We start from the raw sequence: 23,547 nt of genomic DNA on the forward strand, positions 1-23,547 counted from the left end.
CTCTCTATCTCTCTCTCTCCCCCTCTCTCTCTCTCTTCCTCTCCCTCTCCCTCTTTCCCCTCTCTCAATCTCTCTCTCCTCTCTCTGTCTCTCTCTCATATTCTCTCCTCTCCCCATCTCTTTCTGTCCATCTCTCTCCCCCTCTCCCTCTCTCTTCTCTCTCCCCCCCCCTCTCTCTCTGTCTCTGTCTCTCTCTCTGTCTCTCTCTCTCTCTCTCTCTCTCTCTCTCTCTGTCTCTCTCTCTCTCTCTCTCTCTCTCTGTTGCTCTCTCTCTCTCACCCCGGCTGCTGTAGCTCAGGTAATGCTGTTTCCCAGATCCTTTCTCGACCCACTGAGATTCAGGGGGCCCCTTCCCTCCTGCTTTATATGCCCAAACACATCTTCTTTTTGGGTCGATTTTTTTATTTCCATCTGAACAGATGGGTCGGTTGTCTGTGCTATTTATCATCTGCCTCGAAGATACAAGCTGAAGAGAATCGGGGGGTGGTGGTGGTGTTCTTTGTTCTCTTCTTATTCAGCCCTTGGTATGCGGCCTGGTGTTGGTGAAAGAGCACAAGATGGGCCCTAAGGACGGGAGCTTGGCCGGCCAAGAGCTTTCCGGGCTCTCTTCTCTGAGGCTGGGAAAGGCTGGGAGGGAGCGGAGCTTTGCCCCTTGCCCCACTCTCTGGTGCCCTTCACTTCAGAATGTCACTTGGCAGCACTTACTTTTCAGCTGACTGTAAAATGGTTTTACTGACAAGTCGTTAATGTTGGATCACCTGCTGTTTGTCTAATGCTCTCTCCAGAGAGCTTCCCCCACCAACTGCCTTTTCTAGTAGTTCCTGCTGCCTCCCTTGCTTTCAATGTCTTGGGTAGAGAAATGTGGCTTTTCACCTGACACATTCTCCCTTTGCTGCTCTTCCCCTTGGGTCCTGAAATAGCCACTGAAAATGCCACCCCGGTGCAGGATGACGGCACCATTCAGTAGGATGAAGTTCATGATTCATTGGCAGGGTGGGTCTGACCATATCATTGAGCAGGGGCTCAAGAAGTTTCGGAGGCTACCTAGTGCCTTAACAGTAAAACACAAAACTCCTATTTGGCATTTATATCCCTTCCCAATCTGGCCCCAACATCTTTTTTACCAGGCTGGATTATACATTAAACCTTTTCACTCAACCTACTTTCCTACCAAACAGATCTATGAGGCTAGGTGGTACAGTGGATAGGGAGGAGCTGAATTTGGAGTCAGTTCAAATGTTGCTTCAGGTATTTACTAGCTGTATGGCCCTGGGCAAGCCACTTAATGACTCCCAGCCTCAGTTTCCTTATCTGTAAAATGAAGATGATAATAACCCCTACCTCACAGGGTTGTTGGGGAGATTACATGAACTAATATACAAAAAGTACCTGGCAAACCTTAAAGCATAAACTAGTATGAGCTTTTCCCTGTACACAACATTCTGTTGCCTACTCCCATGACTTTACAGAGGAAGTCCCCTGTAACTGGAATGCTCTTCCTCTTTATCTTTGCCTCTTAGTATCCCTAGCTTCCTTCAAAGTTCAACTTTTCCTCCTACAGGAGCTTCATCTGCCACCACACATCTATTAGTGGCTAGTAGTCCTCAAAAAAGTATTTACTTAAAATATATTTTATTTTACTTAAAATATATTTTATATTTTATATAAATAATATATATTTATTTTATATTTAATATATATTTATATTTACTTAAAATATATTTTATATGTATTTCATATTTCCTTAAAATATCTATATTTTATATTTCTTTAAAATATATTTTATATTTCCTTAAAATATATTTTCTCTTTTTGCATACATTGTATGTACCTTCCTCCCCAATAGAACATAAGCTCTTTGCAGACAGACTCTTCCATGTCTGCCATTCTATCCTCAGAGCCTAGCATAATGCCTGACACCAATTAGATGCTTAATAGATATGGCGGAATTGAATTAAATTAAATAGGAAGCTTACTATAATAGCCCTCTATCTACAAGGCTTCCAAGACCAAAAAACCAATGAGATATTACCATAAGATAGCCACACAATATAAGACCCCAGATACAGAGCTGGGTTCCATTGTATTCTGAAATTAAATGAGCTAAAAAGAGCTGTCAATGATGCCCCCAAAATACCATTTCTTTTTTAATACATTTTCACTGATTACTTTTGCTTTGACACCCCTCAAATATCCCCTGTATTCTCTCCCCTCTGCCCCAAAAGCCATCCTATATAGCAAAGAATATTTTAAAAGACAAAGAGAAAGAAGAGAAAAAAAAGCATGACAAAACTGATCAATATATTGAAAAAAAATCTCAAAATATATATGTTCCACACCTGTGGACCTCCCACTTCTGCAAAGAAGTCAGGGATGATGCCTTCTCCAAATCTCCTCTTTGGGGCCAAGAGCAACATTTGCAATTTGGCAACATTCACTTTTGATGACTCTTTGGCAGCTGTACTTCTATTCACATCATCATAGTCATGGTGTATATCATTTTCTTGGCTCTGAATACTTCACTCTGCATCAGTTCGTGATAGTCTGTCAATGTTTCTCTACATTCATTGTATCCATCATTTTTTATACCACTATAACATTCCATTATGCTCAGGTACCACAACTCATTTTGCCATTCCCCCATCTGTGGGCAACTTCTTTCTAGTTGCTGCCACAACTGATCAAAATGCTAAACATGGCATCATGAAGACCAAGGTTTAAGTCCCAGCTCTGACACTTACTAGCAAACCACTTAACTTTATAGGCACTAGGAATAGCTACTCAACTGTACATGAGTTGCAATACAAGTTCGAGCTCACTGATGAAACCCCTCATCTCTGATTTCTAAATATATTCCGGTAGAAAGAGACCATTTATCAAGGAATCTCAACTCACAACCAAGAGTTTCTTGATCACATTGAAGTCTTTATTCCCCATTCCTCAAGCCATTTGCTTTTGATTACAGTCTTTTCTTTGGCATCTTTATTTATCGTTTTTGCTTTTGCAAAAACTGGACTGTGTGCAATGGGCCTTCCATACTTTTCCATACTCCTACCCTGCCAATAATTCCACATTGCCTCTCTACATTGCAGTGTGCCTTGGCGCAGGGAAAATCCAAACTGAGTTTGGGAGATATCTACTGTCATTTTAGACTTTTAGCAAAGTCTATGCCAGCCTTCCCATCCCGCTCCTGATATATTTCCACTCCTTCTCCTCCACTATTTTTTTTCTCCTCAAGGAAACTTAGTCCATGTGTTTCTGATCCATTTATACTGAAGTCATCAAAACATTATTTGGAGAGAGTTGTTTGAAGTCCACAAAGCTCCATATTTTAAAGTTCCCCTCTCATTTGGCTATCTTCCTTAAAGTCAGAGTAATACATTTTATCAAAAAGTTAAAGAAACTAAGCCACAAGAGTCTCCATACTTAATACAATCGAAGCTATAAGTCTAAAAAGTTCCAATCAGGAAGTAATGATACTTGTCTTTGGAAGTGATCATCCAGGAGTTATAGACTCAGAGTCTCCCAGTAAGATTTGACCTTACAGGTGATCTAGACCAATGCATTGCCAAAAGGGAATACCCTCTACTATCTACCCAAACAAATGGTCATTCAGTCTCTAGTTCAAAATCTCCATTGAGCAGAAACCCCCTACATTTGCACCTAGGTAGCATAGTGGATAGAGTGACGGACATAGAGTCAGGAAGAACAGGATTCAAACCCCACCTCTGAAGACTATTAGCTGTATAACCATGCATTTTTTCAGCCTATTTCCTCATCTGGGAAATGAGGGAGTTGGTCCAGATAGCCCCTTTGTCCCTTCCAGCTATAAACCCATAACTCTACGTACTTTCCAAGTCATTCTATTTACTTTGGCCAACTCTTATTGTGACAAAGTTTTTCCTTACATTGAACCAAATTCTGTGCTCTTCAAACTCTCCTTTATTGATCCTAGTTCTGACCTTTGGAGCCAAGCAGGAAAGTCTGATCCCTTTCCCGCGTTACATCCTTTAAAATACTTAAAGACAACAAACATGTTCTCACTAAGTCTTCTCCAGAATAACGCCTCCAGATCCTTCAAATGATCTTTGTATGACCTTAGTCCACTAGATGTCCTGTTCACTCTCATCCTTCAATGCAACAGGGACATTGCCAAATGGACTTAACTTACCATGTATGAAGTAAAGATTCCTCAAGGACCTGGCCATCCCCCTTCACAAATAAAGCAGTGAGATTTTCATCAGAGATTAAGTTAGCTGACTAAGGCTGAATGGGCACTGGTAGTATAGTTGGGAGTAAAAGTCTTAGCTCTGGAGATACTAGTTGGGATGCTGGGATGGAGAAGGATGGAAATGAAATGAACATGTCAAATTCTCCTTCGTCAATTTCATGTCATGTATCTAGGATATAGAGCTGTCCTAAGAGGGCATGGTTTTGGAGTAATGGATGGAAACCACAGAGAGGTAACTTTAGGCTTAATGTCAAGGAGAACTTCCTAACAGTTAGTGATGCCCAGAAGTGACATGGGCTGTGTTGGGAAGCAGTGGGCTCCCCCTCACTACAGGACTTCAGGAAAATGTTGGCTAACCACCACTGGGGATGCTAGAGAAGAGATTCCGGCTCAGGATCCCTATGGGAATCAAATGAGATAATAATATATACTGAGTGCTTTACAACCCGAAAAGTGGCAGTCTATAAAGATGAGCTGTTATTTTCTTAAGAACAGAAGTGGAGGCGAGCTGGGAGCCAGTGAGACATGCCTTTGCCACTTACTAGATATGTGTCCTTCCCCTCACCTCCTGAGCTTCAGTGTCCTTGTCTATAAACTTAGAGTCAGAATGCCTAAAAGGCCAACTTTACAAGGATTTTATTAGCTCGAGTACAATAAAGAGGAAGAGAATAAAGTGTTTATATGGTACCTACTGTCTGCCGGGCACTTTACAAATATTATCTCATTTGATCCACACAACAACCTTGGGAGGTAGATGCTGTCATTAGGCCTATTATAGAGATGAGAAAATTGAGGCAAACAGAGGTTAAGTGGCTTGCCACCCAGCCTGAGGCTTAATTTGAACCCAGATCTTCCTGACTGCAGGCCCAGCACACTGTTCGCTGTGCCACCTGCTGTCTCTGATATGATATGTGTAAAGAGCTTTGCAAACTTCAGTGGAAGTGTGGTCGGAGGTCAAGACCCCTGGCTAAGGAGTCAGAGTCCTTGGGTTCAAATCTTTCTCCACCCCTTAATGCCTGAGATGACTCTGGGCAAGCCATTTAACTGCCCTGGGTCTCGGTTTCTAATCTGCAATATGAGAGGATTGCACCAGATTAATAGTTCTTTATCTTTTCTTTGTTTCTTGGGCCCCTTTGGTAGGTTGCTGAAGGCTGCGGACAATCTGCCCGGAGTATTTTAAACACATAAAATAAAATATATAACATTAGAAAGGAAACAAAATATTGTGAAATATAACTATCAAAAAAAACCCAAACTCACAAACCCCAGGTTAAGAACCCCACAACTCATTAGTCATTAATGTCCTTCCCAGCTCTAGAGCCTGGATGCTATGAAATTGAAAATGCAGTTATTATTATAAATACTCAGGTTGCAGACATTGCTATCTGGGGTCCCTTCCAACCGAAGTTCTGTGATTCTATTCAATTCAATCATAAAAGATATCTTCCCCTTTAATTAATTACCCAGTAATTAATTGAAGAAACCAATTTTGTTATCCTCAGTGGGGCTGATGGAATTGTCTTTGCTACCTGAAAATTTGCCGAATTTCAGGCCAGTTGTTATGCAAACCTGACGCATATGAGAAAGAAACTACTGAGAAGAGAGAAAAGGTCAGGTTATCACAAAGCTTCCACTCAAACCACAGAAAGATATCTGTAAAGAGTAGATTTAATAAAGTGGAAAAGGGCACTCTCACATGGGCAAAAGTGGGGGGGGGGGAACCACTCATGGTCAGGCCATCAATGGCTTCCAGACTACACACAGTCCCATCAAGAGCACCATCGAATCAACACATTGTTCTTGTCCTTGAGTGTCTTACTGTGCCAGACCAGTATTTCCCTCGCAGACAATCAAAGAATAATAGGACTGTGGATATGGAGATGGAAAGGACCTTGAAGACCAATTCAGCCCCTTCATTTTGCAGGTGAGGAAACCAAAGCAAACAGAGGTTAAGTGACTTGTTCAAGGTCATGCAGGTGCTAAGTTTCAGAGATGGCATTTGAATTCAGGTCTTCTGACTCCAGAAACAGAATTCTCTCCTCTTCAGAGTGTAGAGCATTCAAAGGCTCATTTGCTATCTTGTTATGTTGGCTGGGTCAGCCACTTCATGGTTACCAACATTACCTATTGCAAGGGTAGCCCTTTTGGAAAGCTTCGCATTCACAGTTTGATAAACATAGTTCATAAATACATTCTGGGGTGTGGGGTGGGGCAATGTGGAGTAGTGAGTAGCGTGCTGGACTTGGAGTCAGAAAGATCTGGGTTCAAATCCCTTTAGACAATTACTAGCTAGGCAAGCTTGTACAAGTTTTGATTTCTCTCAGCCTCAGTTTCCTTATCTGCAAAATGGAGTTACTAATAGCACTTAACTCACAGGGTTATTATGAGGCTCAAATGAGATAATATGTGTTACAGACCTAAAGCATTATGTAAATAGTGGCTTCTGTTGTTTCATTTAGCTCTTGTCCTATTTTATGATGAACATTAACAGACAAGTGCATTCAGAGGAGGGTGAAATAGTGAGAGGACTTGTCATTGTCCACTTGTTTCAGTTGTGTCCCAACTCTTTGAGATCCCATTTTGGGGTGTTTTGGCAAAGATACTGGAGTGGCTTGCCATTTGCTTCTCCAGCTCATTTTACAGATGAGGAAACTGAGGCAAATGGGCTGAAGTGACTTGCCCAAGGTCACACAACTAGTATCTGTCTGAGGTCAGGTTTGAATTGAGGTCCTCCTGACTCCAGACCTGGCACTCTATCCACTGTGCCACCTAGCTGCGGAGAGGTCCATAAAGAAATCAGATGAAAGAACTGTGGGTTGAAGAAGAGTTGGGGGAAGTCTTAGCAAGGATGTGAAAAATTGGCAGTGTGCCCCAAGTCACAGACTATCAATGAGATGAAGGTAGAACTTGGCTCATTATGAGGAGACACTTCCTACCAATTAGAGCTTCCATGGAATGGAATGGACTGTCATAGAAAGTAGTGAGTTCCCCATCCCTGGTAGTCTCCAAACAGAAGCCAGATTACCGCTTGTTGAAGATGTTATTGAGGGCATGCCTTCTGTCAGGCTTATTGACCCTGGACAAGATGTTCTCCATGGTCCTTTCTAACTCGAAGGTTCTGACTAGAGTGACAAGTCTTCATGCAGCCCCAAGTAAAACAAGCCCACTGTAAGGGTACCTTTCTGGTTCCAGTGACTTTAGGACTTTAGGAAGTGACCAGATGTAAGAAGACACAGTCCTAATAGATGTGTGTCACTGCTTATGGTCCATGGTCTGAAATCCATCATCATCATCATCACCATCACCCAAAGCCTTGCATATACATAGATCCCCTCCCAAGGTGTCTACACCTCCTCACCCACTCCAAGTTAACACTGTAGGTCATCCAGGCTCTGTACCCACATCTCTACAATCTGATGCCCCTAATGTGGCTCCCATCTTATTTTACATTTTACCTTAGCTTCCAAATAGACGCCTTTGCTGCTCTTCACCTGATTGTTGGCAGCAGAAATCTCTGCCCTCTCGTGCCACTCTGGAGGGCGGCTCCGTTAGATGAGGACTCCTTGCTAGAGGGAGCACGTTAAGGAAAAGAAACCTATTTGGAGCCTGAATTAGCCCATGCACCCTTCTCCATATGTCTTTATTTTTCTCTGAGGATGCCACTATCTTTTTGATGATTCAAGTTCACAACTTTGGAATGATTCTTGACACTTCCTCCTCCTTCCCCCACTTCCAATCAGATGCCAAGTGCTGCCAATTCCACCTCTGGGGGAGAGGAAAGAAGAGTGACTATGCTAGCTGCCCTCGAGCATTTAAAAGAATGTCATGTGGAAAAGGGCTTGGGTCTAGAACAGTGTGGTCTTGTATGTCCTGGGTCCCTTTGTTCTATCATGGGCATAGGGGTGGGGACATCAAATCTTTATTTAAATTTTTTTTATTTTATTGATGCCTTCTCTTTTATATAATATTCATTTTTAAGCACATCTCTCTTCCTTTCCCCCTTCCTACAAGCCTTCCCTTGTAACAAAGATTTAAAACTAGAATTTGAAAAACCAGCTCAGCAAAACCAACTAATACATCAATCATGTCCAACAGTGTATGTGCAGTGTTCCACATCCATAGACCCCCCTACTTTTTCAATTAAGGGAGAGAAATGCACTTTTTACAATTTGTTTAGGGGGATGTTATAATTATATGGTATTCAGTTTTATTATAGTGTAGTTGTCACTCTGTAAATTGTTTTCCTGGTTCTGTTTATTTCATCCTTCATCAGTTCATATGAGTCTTCCATATTTCTCTGAATTCTTTATATTCTTAATTTCTTAACTGCTCAGTAACATTTTATTGCAATCATATATTGTATTTAAAAATAATAATAGGTCCCTAATTGGTGAGTACCTACTTTATTTCCAATCCGTTGCCACCAGAGAAATGATGCATCTCTTGGAGACCATCCAACAAATTACAGAAAGATTAGAGATCATCAGATCTTAAATCTAGAGCTGGGAGGTGCCTCAGAGGCCAAATCTGCTCATTTTATAGATGAGAAAGGGAGGTTAATTTACATGTCCAACGTCCACACAGGTAGTATCAGTTTTCAGATTTGAACCCAGACCTTCTGCCTCCAAAGTCAGTGTTTCATTGCAATCTTCATTAGTAAAGGGAGCTCCCATGCTTCCTACATGCCAGACAATACAGGCAAGTCCATAACTGCGGTGGTATTCACAGGCAAATCACCCACCTTGAATGCCTGGCCTCCACCGTTTCAAATAGTGGGCATTTCTAAAAATCAGTTCAAATCTAGCTATTCAGTGATTGCCATGCCAACAAAAATGGGGGAGGGGGAGGAAATGCACAGAATTGGTAAAAGTCTGAAGTTGGAAAAGAAAGAGAATCATAAGAGTAGCAATATTCTCAGTTTCCATTCCTCAAATGAGTATCTTTCCCCTCTCCTATTCACCAATACATTCTGCAAAGGAAGCTGCTAATTCCAGGTTTCCATCTGCAAAGTGAAGAATACAGGGCAAAGTCTCAGCAGGCTTCAGTACCTGCCAATTACAGCTCTCTGTCGTCCCTCTGCCCCCAGCTGCAGCTCTCCACAGCCTTGAAAGGCACTGTTTAGACTCTGCCAGCTTCTAAAGTTCTGATAGTTCATCTATCTTCGCAACTTGCTTGGTTAACCCATCTGTGGCTTCATTCCTGGACAGCTCCCTGACTCTGGCCCTCTATCATCTTCTCAGCAGGACTAAATCCCTTATTCTTAGCCATCTCTGTCTACCTCCTGACACAATCGCTCCATGTAACAGGCACACCATCCCATAGGAATTGGGAATTCCAGATACCTCCACAAGACTTTCCTCTGAGGACCAGGACTCTTTGGAAAATGGAGTGCTCTCACTCGGACAAACGTTTATTACACCAACCAAATTAAATATCGTTAAAGTCTTGAATAAGTGCTAAAGAAATTCACAGGGAAGGAGTCATTTGTGGGAAAGCCAACTTGAAGTCTGAATGAGTTAGATCGACATAGAGGCTCACACTGGTTTCATGGACTAGGGCAATCACAAGCGTGCATTTCATTGCTGAAGAGACACCTGCTCTTGGGCTCTGCGTGGCAGAAATACAGTACATTACCGATGAGTGAGCAACCAGTGTCTGGATGTGTTTACGAAGGCAACCGATACTTGCTTTGCTTGTGTGTGAAACATTTCCTCACTTCAGGTAATTTCTTGGTTATTTAATGAAGGGCTTTGAAGTTCCTCAAGGGTGCTATAAATCATAGTAACAGCTGCCAATCACAGGAATAGGTCTCAGGTTTTCTTTTTTTCTTCCTCTTTGAAATTACCTTATTTTTAATTTACTATTTATTTGTTTTTAACATTTTTCAAAAAGAGTTTTTGAGTTCTGAATTCTCTCCCTCCCTCCAATCCCTCCCCACCCATTGAAAAGGCAAGCAATATGATATCAGTTTTGTATATGAAATCATGCAAAACATATTTTAATATTAGCCATGTTGATGAAAAAGAGATATAAAGAAAGTAAAGAATTATACTTCAATTTGTACTCAAAGTTCATCAATTCTCTCTCTGGGCATGGATGGCATTTTTCATCATGAGTCCTTCAGAATTGTCTCAGATCATTGCATTAATCAGAGTATCTAAGTCTTTCAGAGTTGGTCATCATACAATATTGCTTTTACTGTGTCAAATGTTCTTCTGGTTCTACTCACTTCACTTTGCATCAATTCATATAGATCTTCCCGGGTTTTACTGAAACCATCCTGCTTATCATTTCTTACAAAAAAATAGTACTCCATAACAATCATATACCACAATTTGTTCAGATGTTCCCTAATTTATGGGCATCCTCTCAATTTCTGATTCTTTATCACCACAAAAAGCTACCATAAATATTTTTGTATATATAGTTCTTTATAGACCTAGTACTGGTATTGCTGGATCAAAGGGTATGTTAACCCTTTGGGTGTAGTTTCAAATGGTTCTCCAAAATGGGTGAACTTAGTTCAGAACTCCATTAACAATGCATCAGGGTACTGATTTTTCCACATCCCTAACATGTTATTTTCCTTTTCTGTCATTTTAGCCAATCTGATGCACATGAGCTGGTATTTCAGATTTTTAAAATTTTATTTCTATAATCAATAGTGATTTAGAGTATTTTTTCATATGACTATAGATAGTTTTGGGGCAGCTAGGTGGCACAGTGGATAGAATGCTGGACCTGAAGTCAGAAAGACTCATCTTCCTTAGTTCAAATCTGGCCTCAGACATTTACCAACTGTGTGACCCTGGGCAAGTCACTTAACCCTGTTTGCCTCAGTTTCCTCATCTGGAAAATGAACTGTAGAAGGAAATGGCAAACTGCTCCAGTATCTTTGCCAAGAAAACCCTAAATGGGGTCACAAAGAGTGGGACGCAACTGAAATGACTCAGCAACAACAATAGATAGTTTTGATTTCTTCTGAAAACTGCAATGTATCAATTACACCCCAAGTTTTCTTGAGAGCCCTAGGGACACTTAAGAAGTAGAATGTGCAAACCAAAATGAGAGAAATTAAAGAAATACAAATTTCCATTTTAACACCATAGAAGACCCAGATATCAAAACACAGTCCTCTTCTGAGTCCCTCACTATAATCAAAGACTATTAAATTCATAGTGTTATATTCATCTAGGGCTGGAAAGGACTTCAGAGGCCATCAAGTCCCAGCTTCTTATTTTACTGATAAGGAAACTGAGGCCCATAGATGTTAAATGACTCTCTTATAGTCACAGAGGTGCTAAGTAGCTTGTCAGGATTTGAACCCAGATCTAAATCCAGTGCTTTCCTCACTGTCCCGAATACTGCCCCTGACCTCAAAGGACCATGACATCAGAGAAATGATAACATGACTTGCAGCTGACTTTGATTTGAGGGAGTGCTGTGCAAGGTCACCAGTCACCAGCCTCACTTTCTCTTCCAGAGCCATCTGGGTCCAGTGGCCTGATATTCACCAGGATGACTGGAGATGGCCCAGGATGCATTGGGAGACCCTGGCCCTTTTAGGCTAAGGTCTGACTGCTTCACACTCAGATGCTCAAAAGTCCTCTTTCCCTCTCCATTATGATGCCCTATCATTATTCCATGCTGCAAGACTCCCGTCCTCCAAACTCCAATCAACCCTCTCTGCTTTGCTTCTAGTCACCAAACAGTCACCACTGCCTTTCTTGCCTGCTGTGCCGCAGCAGCTCCAATGTGCAGACTTGCTGTCTACTATTTGGGAAAGGAGGGAGCAGGGGGTCCCTGCATTGTTCATCTCTTCTAAAGCTTTGTTGCTGGCGCATACCTACAGGCCTTTGCAAATAACATCCCCTGCATTTGATGTTGAAATTGTTTGTCTTTTCCTAATTTGCAAATGAAAAATCCAAAATAGGTTCTCTTTGTAATAAGCTCCAGCAGCAAAGTACAGTTTTAAGTGCATTTGTGTACGGCAGATTTGCCAAATTATTATTTTATACACTTTCGACTTAACACCATGTGTGCATTTAAATTTCTTAGAGCGCAGAGGAGCCTAGAGATGAAAGAAGCCAGATAATGGAAAGGGACTGACAGCCAAAGAGGACTTTGGGGATGGAGGCTGGAGAAAGCTGATGCCCAGGACTGTTTTTTTTTTTATTCTAATGTCAAAATGATTTGGGGGCTAAAGGAGAGAAGAGAAGATCATATAAGGGAAAGGTTTGGAAGAAGGAACAATAATAGTCTGAGAAGTGGGAACATTACTCATGTGCCTCCGGGTTCCTAAATAGACCATGTGTGATAGAGCTCTCAGCTAGGAGTCAGAGGTTCTAGCCTTGAAGGTCAAGCAATGTTTCCTTTTTTATGCTTCTGTTTGCAAGACTCTTGGCTATCTCCACCTCCTCACCCCCAACCCCAAATGCTGGGCTCTCCTAGCCCTCTGTGCCTTGGCTCTCGACCTGGGTGACACCCTTTTCCCCAACGACATACACCCCCATCCTCCCTCCCACCACATTGTCCATATATTTTCCTATCAAAATTTTGCCCTTTGTCTAAGGCCATCTCTCCCAGGAAGATTTCTCCAATACTCCCTGACAGAAGAGTTCTCTTCCTCTTTCCAGACTCTCACAGCAGCATACATCTGCTCTGCACTTGGGTGGGTAAGGCATTGGATGCAGACTCAGGAAGACCTAGGTTCAAATCCTGATTCAGACACTTACTAGCTGTGTGATCCTAGGCATGTCATTTAACTTCCTGGTGCCTCGGTTTCTTCATATGTAAAATGAGAAGTTGAACAAGATGCCCTCTGAGGTCCCTTCCAGCTCTAGATCTATGATCAGTCATTTAACCTCCCTGGGCCCCAGTTTCCCCATCTATAAATGAGAGGCTTGGATTAGATGGTCTCTGAGGTCCTTTCCTAATCTCCATCTATGATAAGTCATTTAACCTCCTTGGGCCTCAGTTTCTTCATCTGTAAAATTAGAGGCTTGGACATCCAGAGAAAGAACTATGGAGTCTGAATGCAGATTGAAGCAAACTATTTTCTCTTTTTTTTCTTTCTCGTGTTTTTTTTCCCTTTTGTTCTGGTTCTTCTTTCACAACATGATTAAGGTGGAAATATGTTTAGTATGATTGTATATGTATAGCCTATATCAGATTGCAGGCTGTCTTGGAGAGCAGGAAGCAGGGAGTTAAAACTCAAAAGCTTATGGAAGTAAATGTTGAAAACTAAAAATAAATAAATAAATTTAGTTTTGAAAGAATAGAATTTTGCAATCATACCATGTCAGAAATGTCTGAGATGTTGAGTCAGAAATGGCAGATGAATTATAAGGTGGGGAGCTCCCACTGACATGGTGCTTGTGTGCCAACATAACACTTTACACATGTTGTCTCAATGGATCCTCATATCAACCCCATGGCAGTGCCAAACTGGTAATACTGTCAAAGCCATTTTCCAGTCGTGGAAATAGGCTTAGAGAGGAAAAATGACATGTATATATGTATGTATGTATGTATGTATATGTGTGTATGTATGTATGTAGGCAGCAAACAGCAAAGTCAGGATTCCAACCCAGATCTGACTCCATATCCCCCTTCCTCCCTCATGTGGCATCATAGATTTAGAGTAAACTTCAAAGACCATCAAGTCCAAGTCCCACATTTGACAGATGAGGGAAACTGAAGCCCTGGGAGATTAAAGTCACAAAGATAGGAAGTATCAATGATAGGATTTGAACCCAGGTTCTTTGACTCCTCAGCCAGTGTCTGCTTTTTGTTTTTCAATTAACAAGCATTTATTTTTCTCCCACTGGGGAAAGAAAGAAAGAGAGAGAGAAAGAAGGAAAGGAGGAAGGGAAGGAAGGGAGGAAGGGAGGAGGGAAGGGAGGAGGGTAGGAAGGAAGGAAAGAAGGAAGGAAGGAGGGAGGAAGGAAAGAGGGAAGGAGGGAGTAAGGGAGGAAGGAAAGAGGAAGGGAGGAGGGAAAGAGGGAGGGAGGGAGGAAGGAAGGAAGGAGGAAGAAAGGGAGGAGGAAGGAAGGGAGGAGGGAAGGAAGGAAGGAGGGAGGGAGGGAGGGAAGGAAGGAAGGAAAGAGAGAAGGAAGGAAGGAAGACCTATGTAATAAATGTGTAGTTAAGCAAAACAAATTCTCCCATTGGCCATGTCCAGAAATATATGTCTCATTTTGCATTTTAAGTCATATATTTTTGGATAAGATGGGAAGTAAAGAGCAGGCTTCATCATTGACTGGCTGTTGTTCAGTTGTTTCAGTTGTGTCTGACTCTCCATGACCCCATTTAGGGTTTTCTTGGCAGAGATACTGTAGTGATTTGCCGTTTCCCTCTCAGAGTCATTTCACAGATGAGGAAACTGAGGCATACAGAGTTAAGTAACTTGCCTAGGGTCACACAGGTAGGATGTGTCTGAGGCTGGATTTGAACTCAAGTCTTCCTGACTCCAGGCCAGGTGCTCTATCCACTGACCACATAGCATGCCCATCATCAGTGTTGCTCTGAACCAATTGTTGGTCATTACATTGATCAGATCTCCTAAGTCCCCTCTACTATGTTAGTGATAAGAAAAGATAAGACTTCTAAGACTGGTAAAGGCCAGTTTGCACTCTCATGTTTAGTGGAAAGGATACTGAGTTTGGAGGCAAGGGACCTAGGTTCAAATCCCAATGCTGCCATTTACTACTGCATGACGTTGAAAAATTGCTTCCTCCCTCTGGGCCTCAGTTTCCTGATTTATGAAAGTATTGAACTAGCTGACATCCCTTCTAGGTCCAACTCTATCAGCCATGCCTATTAAATGCCTGTGGAGAAGCATTTGGGACCAGAAGGGGCCGTTATGATGGAAGTTTCTAGTCCAGAAAACACATCTTTCTCCAAGGACTCCCTCATCTTTTAGGGCTTAACTTCCCTTGATTTGTTTCCTCTATTCTAAAGGCCAGATTACGAATGTGTAGCCAACACCATTTTTCTGGCCCCTCTAAGGGGTATTTCTGTTCTGTTTCCCTACTCCTTCCTCTTTTTCCTTTTGGTGGAATAACTGTTTAAATGGCCTTTTCACCCAATAAAATGAAATCTCGTTAGAACGACTCTGAGTCATCCTGGCCTGTGTCACAAGCAAGTAGATTTGAGGGGTTTGTAAGACCTCGCACTCTTGTTTCTGAAGAGTTAAGCCATCTCAAAGGCTTTCACCAGGAGCAGGAGTGTGTTTTGAGCAATTCGATAAAGGCCGTCCGACCCACAGGTCTTTAATCAAAGGCAGTCCGGCCAATAAAAAAGAAAATGACATTTCCCTCGAAAGGTTGAAAGGTTTGGATTTCTCCGTCTCTGTGTTTTATGGGCAGATGCCGGCTGGACTGAGGCAGGGCTCCCTCTTTCATATGTCAACCCAAATCACTTTTTCCCAAGGACCTGACAAGAAGAATTGGGCAAAAAGTCTGCTTCTCAACTCACCACCCAGGATTTGGCGTTCCCAACTCAAGTGAGCTACGTGGTGTGACGTATTTTCTTACACTTGTCTTATTCAAGCATATTGTGTTCTAGCGGAAAGAACACTGAATTTGGAGTAAGAGGTCTGGGTTCAAATCCCACACCTGTGAAGAAGGCGGTATAGTACAGTGGAAGGAGCCCTAGCCTTGGAGCCGGAGGTTCTGTGTTGAAATCAACTTTTGATGATTACTGCCTATGTGTCCTTCGTCAAGTCACTTCCTTTCAGCTGAGCTCCAGTTTCTTTATCTATTAAGTGAGTAGTTGGACAAAATGTTCTGGGAGGTCCCTACCAGCTCTAAAGCTATGACACTCCGTATTAATGAATGTTCTGCTCTGGATGCCACATTTTAGGAGGCTTGCGAGGTTGTGCAGGGGAAAGCACTTAGGATTTGGAGTCGGGAACACAGGAGTTTTGAGTTACTCCCTAGCTGGCTAACCTGAGGCAAGTCACTTAACTTTTCTGTGCCTCAATGTTCTCTTCTGGAAAATGGGGATAATAATAGCACCTACTTCCCAGGGCTATCATGAGGACTAAATCAATCAACATAGGCAAAGCGCTTTGCTAACATTAAACTGTTACATAAATGCTGTTGTTCAGTCGTGTCTGACTCTTTGTGACCCCATTTGGGGTTTTCTTGGCAAAGATACTGGAGGGGTTTGCCATTTTCCTCTCCAGCTCACTTTACAGATGAGTAAACTGAGGCAAACAGGATTAAGCAACTTGCCTAGGGTCACACAGCTAGTAAGTGTCTGAAGCCGGATTTAAGTTCAAGTCTTCCTGACTGCAGCCCTGGTGCTCTATCCACTGTGCCACCTACCTGCCCTCTACAAATGCTAGCTACTGTTACTATCATTGTTTTAGGAAGGACATTGATAAACAGGAAATTGTCCAGCGGAAGGTGACGAGGGTAGAAAAGGCCTTGAGTTCAGGCCATGTTTGAGGGAACTGGGAATGTTTAGACTGAAGAAAAGAAGACCTAGGAGACACGTGCTTCAAGCATTTGAAGGGCTAGTTCTGGCAGAGGGTGGCAAATGTTTGGGTTGACTTAGAAGCCAAGAGTGCTAGGTGCAGAGAGGCCAGTTAGGTCCCATACAATCAGAGCCAACCCAACGTTGAAGGGCCTGCTTTAGGAGACAGTGGGCTTTCTTTCCTTGGAGGGCTTCATGCAGACACTGATCTCCTCACCCTTTATTGCCTTCTCTTGCAAACTACCTTCTATCTATCTATTCTGTATATATTTGTATGCATCCATTTTATCTTTATGCTACTTATGTGTTTGTACGTCTTTGTCTCTCCCCATTAGAACGTAAGCTCCTCACAGATAAGGACTGTTTCCTTCTTTGTCTCTGCATGCCCAAGGCCCAGCCCAGCACTCAGAGGAAGAACTTAAGAAATGAGTGTTGATTGGTTCACTCATGGACTGGACGACTACTTGTCAGGGAGGTTGTAGAAAGGTTGAACCAGATGATCTCCTGAGGTCCTTTCTGGCTCCAAAATTCTACAAATCTGTCATAGCTCTGTGAATTTAATCTAATTCTTGTCCTCCTCTGTAAAATGGTGGGGGTTGGGGGTGGGGGAGAGGCAGGGAGAGACTAGACCAGGCATTCTTAAACTTGGGTCTGTGAACAAATTCACAAATTTTTCTTTTCACAAAGTTGTTTCACAATTTTTTCATAAAAACATTTTTTTTAAAATTTTGACAACTGTATTTCAATGTAATTGGCTTTCTTTGTAATCCTATGTATTTCATTTTAGGCACTTAAAAACATTCTGAGAAGGGGTCCACAGGCCCAGACCAACTTCCAGAGGGGGTTCATGGCACAAAAAGGTTAAGGATCCCAAGGCTGTTAAGAGCCTCTCCAACTCTAAATCTATTTTATGAATATGAGTATGATTGATTATCTTACTAACTGTGTGATCTTCAGCAAATTGCTTCCCTTCCCTGAATTTTGTTTTAGGGTTTGTTGTTTAGTCATTTGTCAGTCATGTCTGATTCTGTGTGACCCCATTTGGGGTTTTCTTGGCAGAGATAGTGGAACGGTTGGCCATTTCCTTCTCCAGCTCATTTTACAGATAAGGAAACTGAGGCAAACAGAGGTTAAGGTGGCTTGACCAGGATCACACAGGTAGTAAATGTAGGAGGCCAGATCTGAACTCAGGAAGATGAGTCTTCCTGACTCCAGGCCCAGCACTCTATGCACTATGCCACCTAGTCACTCTTTGTTTTAGATCAAAATAGAGATATCTAAGACTCTTTCCAAATTTAACTGGATTTCATGAGCAAAGTAAGACAAGGGTAAAACAGAGGGGGGCCCTGACTCCTGCCTCATATTATTGAGCCTTGGAGGATGTGTCATTCTGGGAGCAACCCCGAATAAGAAGCCTGGCCTTGCTGGGACACATGTGACATGAGCATTCATGGCTTCCTCTGGGTGTTTTTCCACTCAGCCCCCTGCTCCCCCTCCCCTACTCCCCCTCCCCTCTGCAAGGCACATCAATCACTGCGTGATCTCAGGGATAATTGCATTAGGTTGAGTGGATCATGTCCCTGGTGCACATTAAATGGCAAAGACAGCTCTGAGTGATTCTGCAGAGCTCCCACCTTGATGATGAGAATTGAAGCATATCAGCATCCTGGCCTGGGCCTGGTGGTGCCTCAAACCAAAGAAAAAGCCCATGACTTCCAGAGGGAAGAATGATCTCCCTCCCCCTTCTCCCAGGCTCTCCCATAGCATCAAACCAAGCAAGAACTGAGTTTCCTCATCTAGGGGGAGGGGTTTACACAGATGGTCTCAGAGGGTCCTTCTAGCCCTGATTCAACATCCCTGTGAATTGTCTCTTTAAAGGAATCAGTCGGCATGAACTACATGTCTCCAGACAGTTGTAAAAGAGGTAGCTCATTTTCTCTAGCAAACAGCTGACCCACAATTCTACTGAGCCTTTCCAGATGGAAGGAACCTCCCAGGTCACCCTGTCCAGCCTTACCTCATTTGAGGAGAGTAGTAGCTAGAGCGACAGATTCCCTAGTCCGAGGTCCTGGCTTCCTATCTTGTCTCTTACACTTCCTACCTGGAAGTCACTTTGTTTCCCTCAACCAATCTGTCAAGTAAGAGGGTTGAACGAGATGGCTTCTGAGGACCCTTACAGTCTCCAAACTAAGTGATCTCCAGGGTTCCATCACTCAGAGGCAGAGCAGACAGCTCTTCCATCCTATTCTGTTTCCAATGACCTTCAGGTCAGGCTTTGGGAGTAGCGATGGAGGCCAGTGACCTTCCTGATTATCCCTTCAACCCTGACCTGATGTGCACAAAGTCCCTGGAGAGCCCACTCCCTGCGCAGTTGCACACCAGCCCATTTTCTTCAGGCTCTCCTCCCCACTACCCCTAATGACTAGTTCTGTTTCCTTGCAAAGCAGCTGTCCCTCCTCTCTCCCAGAAGTGTCTGTCTTCTCTCCCTGCTTTATGCTGGCTCAGAATTTGTTCTCTCCCTTAACTTCAGTCCAAATACCTGCAAAAAGGCTCCCACTCCTATTGAGTGTTTTGTATGTTCCTTTAATTGCAAGCCTTCTCATAATGTGATATACCAGAGCACTTAGAGCATTCCAGCCACCCTTGCTTCAGAGAGTTTCAGCAGCTCACAATATCCTTCTCACGATCAAAGGAGGAGAATTGCCAACAATTTTCCAGAATCTGGAGCTCTGGAAAGAATCATTTGCTCTGAATTATGTCTGGTTCTTCCATTTCGTGTATCCTAATAGTTTATTTGCTTTTAGCACTGCCCCTAAGCTTAATGTTAAGCATATAGTTTCTTGCAGTGGTCATTTTCTGGTTTAGTAAGTTTCCTTTCTGGTTTCAGAAGGTTGTTACCTTGCATAGTCTTATGGTATCACCAGCTCATTTCCCAGATAATATCAGACGCAGATTGGGACGACCATTCAGGACCAGCAGATGGAACAGTTCCCTGGCTTTAGGGTCACACACACTACTGGTGTGACTGAATAACTCACTTAACCAGTTTACGAATCTTTAAAATAAGGAAGTCAACAAGCATTGGTTAAGTGCCTACTATGTGCCACATACTATACTAAACACCGAGGAAACAAAGAAAGGAATTTTTGGCAGATTCAATCTTGTAGCACAATGAGATTTCCCAGTGATGATTTTCCTGGGGAAGGAAAGCATGTTGGCGAAGTCTAATTTCAGTGTAGCTGGAGTGAAATGAGGAGTATTAAGTGTAGGGGTATAAAGACCAAGGCAAAATCGGTCCCACCCTCAAAGAACTTACGTTCTACTACGTATCAATAAGTAAATATAAAGTATCCTTCAGCCAAGCCCTGGACAAATCACTTGATTCTTGAAGGCTCTAAGTTACAGAGAAGATGGAGACTTGTATTTGTGGAGGGGGATTTCCTCACCTGGGAGTTCCCAGTATCAATGATGAAATCACAAGCTTAGCCCCAATCCCTATCCTTGCTATTCACTCTAATACAGAGGATCATAGGAGAGATGGTCCTTGAACTGAGCTTTGAAGGGAGCAAGGGATTCTGAGAAGCAGCAGGCAGGAGGGCAGGTGACCTGGACATGGAGGAAAGCCTGTAAAGAGGAGGGAGATGTCTGAGGCTAAGGTAGCAAGCCAGTCTGTCTAGAATGGAGAGGATAGGAAAAGGAAGAACAGGAAATAACACTAGAGAGGGAAACTTACAAAATTGTTGATTGGTAATAGGTTAACCTTGCAAGATGTGTGTGATTTCAGAAGGGTGGAAAGACCCTTGATCAAATCACTTCTGTCTAGTCCTAAGTTTTCCAACATATAGTATTAGAGGGACTAGGTCAGAGGCTTGAAAAAATGTTGATGGGTAATAAGTAGAATTAACCTTACAAGATGTGTGTGATTTCAGGAGGGTGGGAAGACCCTTGATCAAATCACTTTTGTCTGGTTCTAAGTTTTCCAACACATAATATTAGCAGGACTAGGTCAGAGGTTCTTAACTTGGGGCTACCCGACCCTAAAGGCTCTGGGGATATATTTGAGGGGGAGACTCCCATCACAGTAAATAGACTCCTGAAAAAGTACCAGTTTTGGCTGTTATCAGTTGTTTTCACTTTAGCGGAGAATCATAGGCAGCATTTCATGAGGAGGATATATGCTGAGCATTTGGGAAGAGACTGGCATCTATTATGGGCGAATTACATCTTTATATCAATTTAATTGATCTCCTTTATAATCTGATGTATTTTATTTTATGCATCTAAAAACATGGGCTTCACCAGACTGTCAGAGGCATGCATGACATTTAAAAAAGATTAAGAACCCCTGGATGATACAATCTTCAAGGTCCCTTCCAAGTCCAAATCTAGTGAGCTTCACACTCCCACCTCTTCCCTTACCCAAAGGTGGTCCCCATGAGCCAGCTTTGGCCTCATATTTAATTTAATTCAACAGACATTTATTCAGCATACATGTGAATGACTCTGAATCCTGCCACCCATTACTGTAAAGAGACTCCTGAAAAGAACTATTTTCAGCTATTATCAGTTGTTTTCATGTTAGTTGGAATAAAAGAGTCGTGGGCAGCATTTTCTAAAGAGGAAGGATGAGAAAGAACAGAAGGGTGCTAAGCATTTAGGCACAGACTGGCAGGAAGTTCTAATAAGATAGTAAAAGAGGTTTGAACCCATGTTTAAAATTAGGTGGCGCCATAGTGCATAGAGCACAAGACCTGTAGTCAGGAAGATTCATGTTCCTGAGTTCAGATCGGGCCTCAGACACTTAGTAGCTGTGTGACCCTGGGCAAGTCACTTCATCCTGCTTGCCTCAGTTTCCTAACCTGTAAAATGATCTTGGAAAGGAAATGGCAAACCACTCCAGTTATCTTTGCCAAGAAAACCCCAAATGGGAGACACAAAAATTTAGACACAACCGAAAAATGACTCCACAACAATAAAAATACATACTGTATGCCATTGGCACCCAAGGACCTCAGAGCTGTTTCTAACACTTCGATCTGTCTCATGGTGCTCCTGGCACCTGAACTCAGCTAGCAATGACCCAGAAAAAGGAGTGTACCTCATTGGATGACAACTGGGCTTTCAAAAATTTGTTACCAGTTTATTTCAATCCCACCCCAAATCACTGAGCCCATTCTCTGGTGGGAGAGCAAGAATCTGAAACTCACCCCAACTACTGTGGTTGACTGCGAGTTCTTTAAATGTTCTTCCTTCATGCCCCTGGGATGCTCCCTTCTCTTCCTGCCAGCCCAGAGCTCATCACTGAGGCAAAGAATAAATTGAATTTAGTGTATCTACCTTTTCAGTCAGCAAATTACTTTTGCTAGTTGGCTCTGATAATACAGTCTACCTTAGCTGACCTTTGCTATCTCATACCTTCCAAAGCGTTTTTCTTTACTTAACATTTTGTGTCATCTCCTTTTCCCTCCATACTTGGCTTATTATTTTTATAGATTTCCTCCTCCCCTTCAGGAAGCATTTCTGCACTCTCTCTACTTCAGTGTCTCGAACATTGAGGGGGAGAGGGAGAGAAAAGGAGACCATTCCTATGACTGTATCTATAAGGAGAGGTCCCAAGTCAGGAAACTCCTTCTACCAATGAAAATACACAACTGACAACAACAACAGTAATGATAACAGCCAACATTTATGTAGAATCTACTGTGTACCAGGCACTATGCTAAGCACAATAGATAGGTAGATGAATAGAGAGAGAGATAGATAGATAGACAGACAGACAGACAGACAGACAGACAGACAGATAGATAGATAGATAGATAGATAGATAGATAGATAGATAGATAGATAAATGGATGGATGGATAGATGACTAGATAGATAGATAGATAGATAGATAGATAGATAGATAGATAGATGGATAGATGAATAGATAGATGGATAGATAGATAGATAGATAGATAGATAGATAGATAGATAGATGGATAGATAGAAATAGATGATAGATAGATATGTAGATAGAGATGGATAGATAGATGGATAGATAGATAGGTAGATGAATAGATAGATAGATAGATAGATAGATAGATAGATAGATAGATGAAGAGAGAGAGAGATGGATGGATAGATGATTAGATAGATAGATAGAGATGATAGAGATGATAGAGAGAGAGAGATAAAATTTTATTTAATCCTCCCAACAAAGATGCTATTATTATACTCCTGTTACAGACAAGGAAACTGAGGCAAATATGAGTTAAGTGACTTACCCAGGTTACACAGCTAGTAAATCTCTAAGGGTACATTTGAACTTGGATCTTACTGACTCTAGGCTCAGCTGTCTAAAAACTGTACCCCTCAGCTATTACATAGAGTCAGAGAGATCACTGTGAGGTTCAGTGATTTGCCCATGGCCAAAGAGCCGGCTTCTATCCGAGGAGGTACTTGTAGCCGAGTCATCTTGACTACAAGGCACCCTCTCTCCATAGATCCACAGTTTCTATTGTTTTTATTAAGATAATTTAAGTAATTTGATAAAGCACTAATTTATACATTCAGAATATCGAAACAAAAGTATTCTTGTCAATTATGTGCTTATTCCTGGTCAGATTTGTGTCATTTGATGACATGTGATATAATCATTTAGAAGCAAATGATTTCCATGATCTCTTCTAGATTTTTTAAAAGTTTATGTAATTCATTAATCATGCATTGGATGACACAATCAGGATCCCCAAAGGTCTTGACAGATTATAACATGGGGCAAAATTGAATAAGATGAAATTTAATGAGGAAAAAAATGTGGCATATTACACTTTGGTTCCAAAAAGTGGAAAT

The sequence above is a fragment of the Trichosurus vulpecula genome, chromosome 2, assembly GCF_011100635.1.
Source record: "Trichosurus vulpecula isolate mTriVul1 chromosome 2, mTriVul1.pri, whole genome shotgun sequence".
NCBI classification, from domain to species: Eukaryota; Metazoa; Chordata; class Mammalia; order Diprotodontia; family Phalangeridae; genus Trichosurus; species Trichosurus vulpecula.